The sequence below is a fragment of the Dipodomys ordii genome, unplaced genomic scaffold, assembly GCF_000151885.1.
Source record: "Dipodomys ordii isolate 6190 unplaced genomic scaffold, Dord_2.0 Scaffold186, whole genome shotgun sequence".
NCBI lineage: Eukaryota > Metazoa > Chordata > Mammalia > Rodentia > Heteromyidae > Dipodomys > Dipodomys ordii.
Genome location: NW_012267402.1, coordinates 656,619 through 668,126, shown reverse-complemented (window position 1 = coordinate 668,126; position 11,508 = coordinate 656,619). Strand labels below are relative to the sequence as shown.

General features: G+C 39.4%; 2 pseudogenes; one reads left to right on the top strand and one right to left on the bottom strand.

Moving 5' to 3' along the window:
* The window catches only part of LOC105999280, a 49,133-nt pseudogene extending 42,998 nt beyond the window's left edge, over positions 1-6,135 (bottom strand).
* A 2,294-nt stretch (positions 6,136-8,429) lies between these two features.
* LOC105999279 lies at positions 8,430-10,147 on the top strand (annotated as a pseudogene).
* The last annotated feature ends 1,361 nt before the right edge of the window (positions 10,148-11,508 follow it).

The following is an 11,508-nucleotide window of genomic DNA, read 5'->3' as shown; positions in this document are numbered from 1 at the left end:
AAACATTACAGGATGGAATAGGAGAAACCCTAGGTCTCCTTGGCACAGGCCGAAATTTTCTTAATAGAGATCCAGAAACACAACAAATCAAAGAATGGTTGGACAAATGGGATTGCATGAAATTGCAGAGCTTCTGCATGGCAAAGGGCATAGTTAGCAAGATCAATAGAAAGCCCACGAATTGGGAGATCTTCACTAGCCATACAATGGACAAGGGTCTCATATCTGAAATATACCTGGAACTCAAAAAATTAAATCCCCCTACAACAAATCTTCAAAGAAACAACTGCCAAATACATAAGTTGTCTAAAGACTTAAAGAGAAGTTTCTCTGAAGAGGAAAGAAGGATGGCCAATAGACACATGAAGAAATGTTCAACCTGTCTAGCCATAAAAGAAATGCAAATCAAAACAACATTGAGATACCACCTCACCCCAGTTAATCAAGAACTCTAATAACAACAGATACTGGAGGGGATGTGGACAGAAGAGAACCTTACTGCATTGTTGGTGGGAGTGTAAACTTGTTCAACCACTTTGGAAAGCAGTATGGAGGTTTCTCAAAAGACTCCACATAGAGCTCCCCTATGACCCAGCAATCCCACTTTTGAGCATTTACCCCAATGTTCACAAACAAGAACATACTAAAGCTACCAGCAGGACTATGTTAATTGCGGCATTATTTACTATAGCTGAGATATGGAACCAACCCAGATGCCCCTCAGTAGATGAATGGATCAAGAAAATTTGATATATATATATATATATATATATATATATATATATACAATGGAATTCTATGCCTCCTTCAGAAAGAATGACATTGCCCCATTTGTTAGGAAATGGAAAGACTTGGAAAAAATTATATTAAGTGAAGTAAGCCAAACCCAAAGAAACATAGGTCCCATGGTTTCCCTTATTTACAATAACTAGTATATGTTTGAGTCAAGTAGAAAAGGTCAGATAAGGTGATGTTAGGGAAATGAACCCTAAGATATGTATTCAAATTTTTTTTCTTTCATGTGATTGTTTCTAACACATTTATAAGATTATTTCTTTGTTGCTTTGTATGTCCCTCCTCCACGGTATAACCCCTGCTTTCACTGTATTTGATGTCAGTATATTTTGTGGATGGGAAGGGAAAAAACAAATCGTTTAAATAGGGATACAGGTGGACCCATTGCAACAATGAGATGTACAAGTTGTTATGTCGAAATCGAACTTTACGACTTTGGTGGTGGGGAGGAAGTTTGGGTGGGGTGGTTGGAGGGAGGATGGGAAGGGATGGGGAGAGGAAACAAAGGAGGAGACTACAATGCTTGATAAATATACACATTATCTTGCCCATGTAATTGTAACCCCTCTGTACAGTATTTTCACAATAAAAAAATGCTTGTCTCTGACAATTTCCCCATTTGAAACACCCTTAGTGACACTCCTCTCTAAAGCCAGGGTCTATTTGGGGAGTTTTTTTATGGTCATTTCCATATGGCTCCTGCTTAGGAGCTTTTCAAATATCAACTCTTGTCATCCTCTGAACAATCCTAACCGTCATATGGTCACCTTCATTGGCAGCATGACCTTTGTTTGTTCCTCGTTTACTCATTAGATCCTAAAAGTTATGTAGTATGTTAAAAAAAAATCCTGACACTGGAGGTTCATACCTGTAATCCTAGTACTAAGGAGGATGATATCTAAAGATCCTGCTCTGTAGCCAGCTAGGGAAGAAAATTCTGTGAGACTCTTATCTCCAATGAGCCACCAAAAAGCCAAAAGTAGAGTTGTGGCTCTGGTGGTAGAATGCCAGCCTTCAGTGGAAAAAGCTAAGTGAGAGGCCTTGAGTGTAAGGACTAGTACTGGTGAACATATACAAACTCCACCCCCATGCCTGCCAGGGCACCCCAACACACAAGCAGTACAAGAAAGGTTTTTCTTCTAAGAGAATGATCAAGCAAATTGATTTCATGGTAAACTGCTCTATGCTTTTTGGCATATACTAGATTATCCAACCTACTTAATGTGATTCATACAGAGGGACTTCAAAAGAGCAAAGAACTCAAATAGGGTCCTATTTTACAGATTAGGGACCATGGTATTTTAGAGTTAAATGCTATCTTTAAATTACTATGTTTTGTGTGTCTGTATATGTGTGTATGTGTGTAGATTTATACCTCCACTTTCTGCAAAATGCAGGTTAATTAGAGATAATCCCAGGCTGGCTTAGATCCTCAGATCTCAGCCCCTTGAGTAGCTAGGATGATAGACATGATCCATCAGCACCTAGCTATCATTCCATTTTGATGATGGTTGATAGAAGACACTTGCAACTATTTATATCAATTTTTGAATTAAAAGAATTGTTCTCTCCATTTTAAACAAGGTCTAAGGATGCTTTCTCAATGTCTACAATCTTCATTTCACAGAGTCACAGAGTATTTTTTTCTTCCCTCCAAAACTTGCAAATTTATCTTTGAATATTTAGGACATTTGCAAGTGGACCTTTGCTACTATTTTTTATTGGTGTATATTATCACCTGTGTAAATGAGCAGAAAATATAGAACACTGAAATGGAACAGTTGAATGACAGATACTGAACATTTCTTGGACAACAGAGGGTATTTTTTACTGTGTGTTTCAAAAACAGTATTTTTCTCCAGTTAAAATGAAGGGCATACTCCCAAGGCACTGTAAACACTCTTAAAAAGAGAAAGAGGAAAATAGGAAATGCAATAGCTTTGCTTTCTACTTTGGCCTGAGAGAAATGTCTGAGCAGGTCAACTCTGCAGCAGGTGCATTTTCAATTGTGAGAGTCAGATCTTAAATGATCAAGAAGCACAAGTTTTCTTGATAGTGACTATTCTAACTGGGGTGAGGTGGAATCTCAATGTTGTTTTGATTCTCATTTCTTTATGGACAGAGATGCTGAATATTTCTTCCTGTGTTTATTGGGCATCCCTATTTCTTCTTGAGAGAAGTCTCTCTTACGTCTTGAGCCCACTTATTGATGGGGTGGTTGTTTCTTCAAGGTTTTTTTTGGGAGTGGAGGGTTAAATTTTTGAGCTCTAAGTATATTTTAGATATGAGGTCCTTGTCTGTTGTATGGCTTAATAAAGATCTTCTCCCAATCTGTGGGATATTTATCTTGCTAGCTATGCCCTTTGCCAAGCAAAAACTCTTCACTTTTATACAATCACATTTATCCATTCTTTCTTTGATTTGTTGTGTTTCTGGATCATTACTTAGGAAGTTTTGACCTATGAAAAGGAGTCGCAGTCTTTCCCTTATCCCTTCCTGTAATATTTTCAGGTTATCTGGTCTGTTTTTCTCTATAATATCTAGACTATCTTTGGTTCCAGAGCTTTTGTCTTCTCTGTCGTCTAATCTGCTGTCAAAACTTTCTACTTTGTGTTTTATTTTTTTCTGTCTTCTAATTAGACATTTTTATTGGCTTCACAATCTCTTTATTGTGGCTTTGTTTTTGATCTTGTATAGACTTCTTTACTTTCTTGATTTGATTTTTTGTGTCTTTCTCATATCCCTTAGCTGAGTGACTATTTTTTCATTGGATTCCCTTTCCTTCTCTTGTAATTCATTCAGGTTTCTGTTGGTGGATTCCATTAATTCCCCTAAAATCATGCATAGCCATGTGCAAGCTTTCTATCATTTCATACAACATATTTACCAGCACTGTTTTTTTAAAGTTTTTTTTTTGTCAGTCATGGACCTGAACTCTGGGCCTGGGTGCTGTCTCTTAGCTCTTCAGCTCAAGGCTAGCACTCTACCACTTGAGCCATCAGTGCCACTTCTGGCTTTTTCTGCTTATGTGGTACTTAGGAATAGAACGCAGGGCCTCATCATGCAAGGCAAGCACTTTACCACTGAGCCACCTTCCCAGCCCTGTTTTTTTAAAGCATTTTGAAAGCTATCCTCTAGGTCTTCCATTGACTGTTCAATTGCTTCTTTATTTTGAGTGGGAGTTGAGGTTCTTTAGCTTGCCATTGTGTGTGTGTGTGTTTCTATACTATGCTCTTCCAATTTGGAAACAAAAGCAAATCTAATACCACACAGCACACAATTTTAAATCAAAAACCAACCCAGAGCCTTGTGATTGCACATACTTTAGAGGTTCAAAATCATAGGTAAGTATTCCTGTGTAACTATCCTTTTGTTTGGGGAGGGGTATTGCTGTTAAGGAAAGGAGATTATATGTAGTTTTAGCCAGTGAGAAAATCTGCTGCAAGTGATTAAACAATCCCAACCAAAAGGATAACAGGATGAGCTAATTAGACACCGTAAAAATGGAAAAAAATACAGTCTAACTCACACACAAATAGGGATCAATGGACTAAAGAAACACAGGAGAGAAAGACTAGAAATAAGGAACAGGTTAAAGTGAAATTAAAAGAAATATTAAAAGATATAATGAAAAATTAGAATAGAGGAATACAGGGAAAGGAAGAGAAGGAAGAAAACTAAGACCTAAAACAAAGAAATTAAAAAATGGTATATAAAAATACTAATAATAAAAATTTAAAAATGCTAAGAATGGTAGAGAAATAGAAATTTGAGCAATCAAAAATATATTCTGAAATAAGTATGCACACAATTAGGAAAGATACCTAGTAATCACCACAAACTGTGTTTCTTTTTTTAAAATAAGTTTTTTATTGTGAAAATACTGTACAAAGGGGTTACAATCACATGAGCAAGATAATGTGTACATTTCTTATCAAGCACTGTTGCCTCCTCTGTTTTTCTTTTACCATCCCTTCCCTCCCATCTCCACAATTATACTCCCCCTCCTCCAGCCTAAAGTTATAAAGTTCCTTTTTCAAAATAGTGTCTTGTACATCTCATTGTTGCAATGGGTCAACCTGTATAAGACTAAACAAAACAACAATGAAAAGGGGGACATAAAAAGGAAAATAAAAAATGTTCTCCAATTCATTTGGGGGAGTTTGTGTCTCCTTAACAACCTCTATTCAGTCTCTTTGAGTCTGATTTCCTTGTGGTGATCAGCTTTGTTTGTGATGTAGATCGATTCAGAAGCCTTCTTAATATGGGAGTGAGGGTAGGGGATGGCTGTTTCCTAGATCCCCACACTCAGGCCTGTCTGAACCTAACTTATAATGCAGAGTGAACAGATGAATTCTCAAATCAGTTTGAGAAGGCAGATAAACATTCTGACTTACAAAAGAGTCTTGTTAGGTCTCCTCCTACCCTAACTTAGTGGTAGGGAGAATTTGCTTTGTGTGGTAGAGCAGGAAGGAGGGTGGCTGTCTTCTGCTGCTCAGAATTACTGCAGCAAGCTTGGCTGTGGGCAATATGGCGGCGTCTCTGGAATCAGTGGCTTTCCCCATGGGGGCTAGCTCTTGAGACCTTTTAGCCCAGCCTGAAATCGACCTCAGCTTTAAAGACTTGTCCAACAAAGGAGGGGGTAACAATGCTCGACAAGAAATGTACTCATTACTTTATTCATGTAACTGTACAGCATATTTACAATAAAATAATTTTTTAAAAAAAGACATGTAGTTTTTTGTTCAGTGAGATTTTAGGGGCTCTTGGTTTTGTAATTCCCAGGTGCCCGGCTAGCTGCAGGTGGAGCTGCTATATGTCTAGAAAGCTGAGCTAGTCTTTGCTTTTTGCTAGAGGTGGACTGCTCTCTCGGACAGGCCCGCCTCTTCCTGGGCAGAGCTTCCACTCCCTGGGTGGCCTGCCACCCCTTGGGTGGGTTGTTTTCCACAAAGAGGGTAGGTACAGGGATATCAGATTCCTTTTCTCTCTTCAAAAATGTTGCCACTTTTCCTGCAAGTGTTAGTGGCCAGGCAGTATGGAATGCTCTGTACCACTTTCCCAAAATGGCGTTCTTCTCAGGTAGGAATGGGTTTCGTTCAGCTGTTCTCTGGGAGGGAAAGAAGATGTCTTTGGTGAGGTACCCACGTTTTCCCTTGGTGTTTTGGACCTTCCACGATGTGACGATTTGTCTCTGAGTCTTTCTGTAGCTGGCTGGGATGTGGATTCACATTCCTGGACTTTAAATTCGCCCTGAAGGTAATTGGAAAGCCCATGTACACACTCTCGGTCACTTCTGCTGCTCAACTTTGCTGCACCTCCCCAGGTCTCTGCCACCACCATCGTCGATAGGTGCTTAATTCTGTCTTCTTATGCCGGCTGCTTATAATTTTCTTCTTTGGTATAAACCTCTGTATAATTATAGGTTACTTGACGAGACTCTACGTAGGCAGATAGCTTGATGGGATCCTAAAACTCTGCTTCAGAGAGAGCTCTGTTGGTCCCCTGTTAACTTTCCATCATCTTCCTTGTACTTCATTGCAATCTTAATGAAAGTACTTTAGTTATTTCTGTTTCCATGTTGTATATGTGGATTGGCAACAGGAAGTTCAAGTGGCTTATCTATAGTCACATTTTTTTTTCTATCAGTACTGAACTCAGGGACTCTCTCACAAGACTAACACTCTGCCTCTGAGACTCTCTCCAGCTATGGTCATATTTGAAAAAAATGGCAGAGCTTAGTATTGTCCTTTCCTGGTTTACGCTCACATGGTGCTACTCAGAGTAGTTCAGAACCAGTAGCTCAGTCTCACTTGGGATCCTGTTAGAACTCACTTGCTAACTCAGGCTTCTTCCCCATCTCATGGCCTCATTCACCCTTACACTGTATTTGTCACTCTGCTCCTGCCAAATGCATTATTTAGAAACATGCTTAATAATTCAGTGTATCCAAGGCTGCTGATGACTGCAGGAACAGGGCTGCCTGGGATTTACAGACGTTCCTTTCTAAACTCTGCACCCTGTCCTCCAACCTCATTCCTGTTCCAATTTACACACAATAATGAATCATCTAGTTCAAGAGGAAATGATTAGCCATCTTCCCTTTCCAATTTAACTTAACCACATGCAAAGGGACTAATGCTTAAGAGCTCTTGCTTGACCCTACCATGAAGGCCCCTTTGTTCTTTCTTGGACTCCCCTTCAAAGCTGTCCTCCATATTTCTCAGATCCTTGGGAACTTGTGTGCATATCCTGTCCTTCTGTTCTTTGATTTGTGCCCATGAGATATTGCTGAACAGCTTATTTACTGGAATGTTTCATTATTTCAATCTCCAAGTGTGCTTATTAACACCTGACAAGACCTGATTGCAAGGCATCCTTCTGTGTCCACTCTCTTTGCTGACATTTTCTGAAGTGCATAGAACATAACTGAGAAACAGTAAGAGGGTATGCTTGTGTGGGATCAGAACTGTGGGGAAACACTTGTGCTCTTAGAAGCATGTTTACAAGGAACCTGTGGCAGAGTACTGACTCTACAAGTGGGAATCAGGGCATAACACTTCAAGACTGGGAAGATTTCTTCTATTTTCTTTCTTTTTACAGTACTGAGGTTTGAATTTGGAGGATCATTTACTTGGCAGGCCTTCTACTGCTTGACCATACCTCCAGCCTGTTTGCTGTGGCAATTTTTAAGAAAGGGTCTCACTTTTTGCCTAAGTGGTCTGGCCTAAGATTCTCTCATTTATGCTTCTTGCAGTCAGTGGCATAACAGTTGTGGTGACACCATTCTCAGCTTTGCTGTTGACATGGATTCTTGTGAACTTTATGCCTGAACTTGTGTCAATGATTCATTTATTTAACAATATTTAGTTGGTACCTACTGATCAAGAGGTCTGGGAATCACAATAGTTTCCAATACAGGCAAAACATTCTTCTGACCAGCCTTCCAAGCTGCACCTTCAGGGGGTAAGCAGGAAGGATGGCATTTGTGGCTGTCAGTGGGGACTGAACTGGAGAATGATGAGGGGTTTTTGGTGTATTGAAGAATGGCTTCATCATAGTTGGGTGAAAAGAAAGTGTCCTTGAGCTGTAATCTAGAGATCAGTTCTAAAAGAATCTATTGGAATACGAGATGTTTGAGGAAATGGATCCTCAAATAGGATATCATCAAGTTTAGGATAAAAAAGATCCTCAAGAAAGCAAGATAGCTGACATGGGCTGAGGAGCTGTCTTCATGTGGCACGTCTACACCACCCTGCTTTCTTCCTCGGCCACATTTCTATCTTAATAAACTTTCCTATCACCTTTAAAAAAAAAAGATCCTCAATAGAGTTTGTTAAATTTTGAAATAGGAGCCGCATATCCTTGTATGTATTTTTTGCATGGTTTAGGAACTTCCAGAGCAATAACACATAAATACAATCTGCATCATGATAGATATTAAAACATGACCTCAGTAGAATTTGATGTACAAATTCTGAAACTTTTTTAATTTTGGAAAATTATTTTTAACAAAGGAGGAAGGCACTCCAGGTGGTGGCCTTGTAGACGCTATTACCCTCTTCGACATTTTGCTGGAGTCCCAATTGTTTGCAGCCCTTAAGTACTTGGAATTTCTAAGGCTTAGATTGATGAAAATGGAAACTGAACAGCCGCAGAGGAAACCTTCCCCAGCACTGAAACCAATGGTGAATTTGGTAAATGCCCTGCAGAAGATGTGGAAGAGGAACAAGCACTTAAAGATAGCAGAACACTGATGAGATGGTTGAATTATAGTTGAATGAATCAAACATGCTGGGGCAGTGTTTGGAAAAGTGCACAAGAATATTAAGACTCTCCATGAAGACTACAATGCCAGTGTTTCAGTTCCAGACAGCAGTGGCCTGAGCACATATTGAGCATCAGTGCTAATAATGAAACAATTGGAGAAATTCTGAAGAAAATCATCCCTATTTTGGAAGAGGTCCTGCAGTTGCCATCACCCACTGACTGCAACCAGCCAACTCCTGCTTGAATCTGATGCTGTAGAATGCTTAAATTACCAACTCTATAAAGGAAGTGATATTTTTTTGTGAAAATACCGTACAGAGGGGTTAAAATTACATGAGCAAGGTAATGAGTACATTTCTTATCAAGCATTGTTGCCTCCTCCTTTGTTTCCCCTTTCCATTCCTTCCCATCTTCCCTACCCCCTTGCCAAAGTTGTAAAGTTCATTTTGGAACATAACGTCTTGTACATCTCATTGTTGCAGTGGGTCCACCTGCATCCTTATTTAAACAATTTGTTTTTTTTTTCCTTCCTTCCACAAATTATACCAACATCAGATATAGTGAAAACAGGGGTTTGACTGTGAGTTGAGACTGTTGATTCATCAGAGTCTGGCAGGAGGAATTATTGGGATCAAAGGTACTAAAATCAAAGAACTTCAAGAGCATGCTCAGACAACATTCAAGCTTTTCCAAGAAAGCTGTCCTCATTCCACTGACACAGTTATTCTTATTGGAGGAAAGCTTGATAGAGTTGTGGAGTGCTTAGACATCATCCTTGATCTTATATCAGAGTCTCCCACTAACGGACATGCACAGCCTTATGATCCCAACTTCTATAATGACCTTATGAGTATGGCAGTTTTATGATGATGTTTGGTGATCATATGGACATCCCATGGGATTTCCCTTGTGAGAAAAAACTGGTTTTGACATAATACCTTCTGGTCAGGGTGGTTATCCCATGCTCCCTTCTAGAAAAGATTATGATGATATGAGCCCTCCTCCTGCACCTCCTGGTCAAAGTGGCCTGGGTGGTAGCAGAGCTCAGAATCTTCCTCTTTCTCCACCACCTCCCCCTAGAGGAGGAGATCTAATGGCCTAGAAAAGAAGAGGAAGACCTAGAGACTGCTGTGATGACATGGTTGTTTTTAGTGCTGATGAAACTTGGGTCTCTGTGATAGATACATGGAGCCCATCAGAAGGGCAGATGGCTTAAGAACCACAGGTTGGCTCTGGATATGATTATTCTTATGTAGGGGGTGATGGCTCATATGGTGATATTGGTTAGCCTATTATTACTACCCAAGTAACTATTCCCAAAGATTTGGCTGTATCTATTATTGGCAAAGGTAGTGAATGGATTAAACAAATCTGTCATGAGTAGGGAGATTTGATCAAAATTGATGAGCCTTTAGAAGGATCTGAAGATCGAATCATTACTATTACATGAACATAGGACCAGATTCTGAATGCACAGTATTTACTGCAGAACAGTGTGAAGCATTATGCAGATGTTGAAAGATTTGAAGGCAAGATATGTTTCCTTTTTTATAAGGTGAAGCAGTATTCTAGAAAGTTTTCCTAAGACAAGTGAAGAACTAAAGGAGTCCTGAGTCTTTTTTTCTAATCTGTTTCTGTTTAAAAAGCCAACATTCTTCTGCTTCATAGTCATTCTGCATTTGAGGTGTAGTGAAATCTTTGTTGTTCACCAGATATGTTTTAGTTCCTTACAAAAAGTGTTGGAGGGGAGGGTGCACAAAAACTAACATTGAAATTTTGAAACAACAGCAGTGAGTGGATTTTAATTTTTATTCATTGTTGGTGGTTAAAAAAATTCTCCCCTATGTAATTATTGTGAGCACCTTGTTTTGTGGTAACTGTAAACATTAGCCAGGGTAGGAGGGGTGGAAGTGGGGGGGGTTGTGTGTGACAGGGAGGAAAGTAACAATAGTTTTAATGTCCCTGGTATTTGTTCAGAACAGTGTGCAGAATGGGATGCTCTTTTTTTTTAAATTTTATTTTATTTTATTTGTGAACATACTGTACAGAGGGGTTACAATTGCATGGGCAGGATAATGCGTACATTTCTTACCAAGCATTGCAGCCTCTTCCTTTGTTTACCCTTCCCATCCCTTCCCAGCCTCCCCCCTCCCCCCCTGGGATGCTCTTTTGTAAGAAATGTTTTATGATTTTAAAAAATAAACTTAGTGAATCTATTTTTGGTTGTCATTTTTTTGGTGGGGGTGGAGGTCCATTATGGGGCTTGAACTCTGGGCCTGGGCACTTTCCCTTAGCTCTTCAGCTCAGGGTGAGCTCTCTACCACTTGAACCATAGCACCACTTCTGGTTTTCTGGTGGTTAATTGGAGATAAGAGTCTCATGGACATTCCTGCCTGGGCTGGCTTTGAATCATGATCCTCAGATCTCAGCCTCCTGAGTAGTTAGAATTATAGGTGTGAGCCTCTAGCACCTGGCTGGTGGTCATATTTTAAGACAGTTTTCAAATGGTGGCTGAATTTTCTAACCCACTCCTAAACACTGTTCGATTTTTTTAAGCTCCTCTGTTAAATATAAATGCACCTCTTAGATATAAATGCCATACATGGGCAAATTCAGTTCTGATTTCCTGGTGGTTTGAAAGTCCATTTCTTGGGGAGAAATCACATCATACATTCATGCTTATAAAAAGCTTTTTTTTTAATTTTTGCAAATGATTTCCCCAATTTTACATGTTTTCTGTTGTAAACAACCAAGGTGTGGAGAGTGATGCCCCAGTTAATATAAGTATATACCAGAAGAATAATTGGCCATTAGCTTTATTGCTCAGAATAACATTTCGTTACGGAAGTGGTTGATGGCTAAATAAAATCTGGTTATTTTTATTACATAATTTCTCACCTATCGACTTAGTCGACCCTAGTATCATCTATTAAACTTTGTAAAAAC